Source organism: Nuphar pumila, chromosome 9 (assembly GCF_984573655.1).
Source record: "Nuphar pumila chromosome 9, dmNupPumi1.hap1.1, whole genome shotgun sequence".
NCBI classification, from domain to species: Eukaryota; Viridiplantae; Streptophyta; class Magnoliopsida; order Nymphaeales; family Nymphaeaceae; genus Nuphar; species Nuphar pumila.
The window spans coordinates 86,976,259-86,979,893 of record NC_143257.1 but is presented as its reverse complement, the minus strand read 5'-3'; the positions used below and the strand labels follow the sequence as shown (position 1 = coordinate 86,979,893).

Below are 3,635 nucleotides of genomic sequence, written 5' to 3'. Positions count from 1 at the left end.
GGTGCCCCTACCCACTTGAGAGTACAATCAGATTCGACCTTATGGTAAGGGATGCCTCCAGTGGGTTTCAAACTGTGGTGGTTCCATGTGGGCCAGTTTGAGGAAACAAACACCTAAATTTGGGGATGAGAAAACAGAGAAACGATGAGACAAAAAGAAGAAAGAGGTAACTGCCATGACGTTTTTTACTGCACCAAAGCGTAAGAATAGACGTTCTCTCGTCAAATTAAACTAAAACCTACAAGCAGGAAGCTCAAGCATATACATAGAAAGCCTTTCAAACGAGAGAGAGAGAGACTATTTTTAAGACCTAAATGAAGCATCAACTGTTTCCTCATTTCCATTCTATAAACAATAGCAACAAAGAAAGAGGAAAAAACAGAAAGCAATTCCGCGTTATTTTCCCTTAAACCAAATGTAACCATCAACACATTCCTCATTTCCATACCAACCATTAACATTATAAAAGTATGGAAAAAAAAAAACCGTTTAAACCAACACCAACACACCAAAACCCCCCAGAAAGTAAATAAAATGTAAAACATAAAAAAAAAACTAACCAAAAATACCCTTGTAAACAGCACTCTCTCAAGTCTTAACGCATTTTGAAGTTTAGAGAGAGAGAGAGCTTCACTGAAAGCTAGAACCAGGCGTGTACATGGCCAAATCAGGCCAATTGCTACCAACCCAACAACCGGAATCCCCCAAGAGACCATCCCCACTGCCGCTGGGAAACTCCACTCCAGCGTTCCCCACCACTCCCTCCGAGTAATCCGGCGACTCCCACCCGTTCTCCGGCCACTTCACGCCCCCCTGCATCCTCTCCGCTCTGGCCGAGCTCAGCGGCTCACAGAGCGTTCCGAAGTGCCCGTTCGACGCCAAAAGAGAGCTAAACGTCCCGGTAATATCCAGCAACCGATGGTCGTGGTCCGTCGCCGGACCGTACAGCCCGGCGACGAGGCTCTCGTTGAGGAGGTCGGGCTCCGGCTTCAGGAACAACGAGGAGGAGGAGCAGGGCGAGGTTGTGGCGGAATTGGAGGGGTTCTTCGATTTCGAGCCCGACGACGACTTCTTGGAGTTTTTCCGGCTGCCGCCTCCGACCGGAATGTTGCGCAGAGTCCCGCCTTTTGTCCAGTACCGGCGACAACTCTTGCAGAAGTGGCGAGGCTGGGAGAGATTGTAGTTGTTGTAGTAGCAGAACTTGGTGTTGGTGGAGTCGCAGCGTGGGCACTTGAGGTGCTGCTCCTGCTCCGGGAATTGGGGCTTGGTGCTTCGCCTCTCTGGGATCAATCCTGGGTCTTGCATCTTCTGGTGGCTTGATTTCAGGATATTCCGGGATAAATCAGTTTTTTGGGGGGTTTCCTTTCATGGAAGAAATTGAATTTATCTGGATTGGTGTTTGTTTAGAGGAGTGCAAAACAGGGGGAAAAAGATGGGATTTTTGAGGTTTCTGTGGGGTAAGAGAAAGTGAGGAACATATGAAGTTGGGCCTTGATGATCTCAATTGGGTGCTTATTGGAGTTAGGAAATGGGGAGGGAAGATTTTTGGGTTTTTGAGATCAAGATTGTTTTTTTTTGGTGGAGGATAAGAATTGTACCAAAATTAGGAAGACAAGAGACTTAGAGAAGGAAGATGATTTCTTGATGGCTTGGGGTTGCTTGATTGAAAGAAGGAAAGGGGTAGAAAGAAGATAATGGGAAGGTTTGTAGCTCAAGAGTTGGGGTTTTATAGACCTGAAACTATGGGAGAGAGAAAAAACAAAAAAACCATGAGTTCAATATTCCTAAAGATAGGAATTAGGTGGATTGATATTGATATAGAAAATACAGAGAGAAATATATGTATAAACTAGAAGGCACAAATCAATTTTCCTTTAAAAGAGAACTATCAAACTACAAACTCTAAATTTTCCATGCATAATAGAGAAAATATCATATCAAACATTGGGTTCTTATAAGAGAGATCATGCAGAGGGCCTCAGATTTTGGAGGTGTTCTCTTCAATTGAGGAGAATGAGGAAGGCTTCTCACAGGCTTGCTCTAGAAACTCTGAAATGGAGATCCCACGGAGAGAAGAGAACCATTCCAAGAATTTCAGATTTTTCAAGGTTGGCAATCAGTTTTCCAAGGAAGAGGAGGAAGAGAAGGCAGAGGAGAACTGGCTTGGGGAATGAAAAGACGAAAAATCCGTTATGGGGTTTTAAAGAATGTGTGTTTGCAAGATTCACCCTTCTCATTCCTTTAAATACCACAGTGTTTTCACATGGATTTGGGCTCACCTTCCTCCACCAACATCAAACTGCAATTATTTACATTCATTGAGATTAATTATTGAAAAATTGGCATCAGCTTATTTAAGATGCCAAGTTACTAGAAGACCACATTTGTTCTCTTTATTTTTTATATACTTATGCTAGAAAAGCTTTCAATATCATAAGGACATCTTTATCTTGATTATTTTCCTAAAACTACCTACAAGACATGCACTAGTAGATAATTCTGGTGTACAGTAATGCTACTAAATGAATAGATGGCCCATCATTTTTGTTGCAACACCATAATGAATATGCCATCAGTTCACCACAACACCATAATGTAACAGTCCCACCTCACCAGATGGACGGTTCTGTAAAAGTCAGAATGGAACGTTTGTGAGATAAGTGACTTGAAAGATGAGAGGAAATTGCAAAATAAATGGGGCCCTCTCTGACCCTTTGTAGCAAAGCATAGGCCCCAAGGCAAAATTGTTGGGCGTGGGGTCTTCATGATTTCTTCTGTTTCTGGTTTCAATGGCCCAATGCTCCTGCCAATCAATGCCTTCAAGCATTTTCATGGAAATTTTGAATCTTTTATAATTACCAAATAGCCCTAGGTCTTTAGTTTGACAATCAAACAATTAAAATTAGAACACCAATTGCTACATTTGTTTGCAATTTTTAATATGTATTGTTCCCAAACTGAAAAACAAAAAACTAAAGTAATAACTCATTATTACCATTCAAGTTAAATAAAGCCACTTCTCCCTTCGATCCATGTGAGGGTATTTGAGTCCAATAAAAAATTGAATAGAAAAGGAAACGCCACATCCACAAATGTATTTCAGTGTCAACATAAATCTCAATCACGTTAAATCTCTGTTAAATTGAATCAAATGGAAATTAATACCCTAAATAATCAAATGACCAAAATGTCTATCGTTTTCTTTCATTTTTAACTCCAACAGGCAATAACCTTAGGTCTCTACTTGACATTTTTCAGGAAAAAGGTGGCTCATTTTTGCTGTTATGGGCAAGAGGTTAGCAAATAAATGGAAATTTCTCTAAAATTTAACGTGGGGATTATTGATTTATATCACGAGAATTTCCGTAATTTAGGGATGGATATTTTAGTTATTCCACTCTTAATGGAGGATATTTTGGTAATTCGATTCGGCAGAGAAGACGAGCCGCAACCCCGATACCATCAGCTTGCGTCCAAACGAAGCAATTCTTCTGGAACGATCTGGACCGTTCATTTCTTAACTGCTCCACTTGAACCGTCCGTTTCTGCAGCGCCTGCAAATCTGAATCTTAACGTCGCGTTAACGTCAGAACAGGATGGGCAGTTCCCTAGAGATACACGTGTAGCCACGCGAT

The 3,635-nt window shown here is 41.5% G+C and overlaps 1 pseudogene; it reads right to left on the bottom strand.

Annotated features, from left to right (window-relative positions):
* Window positions 1–414: 414 nt before the first annotated feature.
* LOC149828673 (dof zinc finger protein DOF3.1 pseudogene) lies at window positions 415–2,052 on the bottom strand (annotated as a pseudogene).
* Window positions 2,053–3,635: the final 1,583 nt, after the last annotated feature.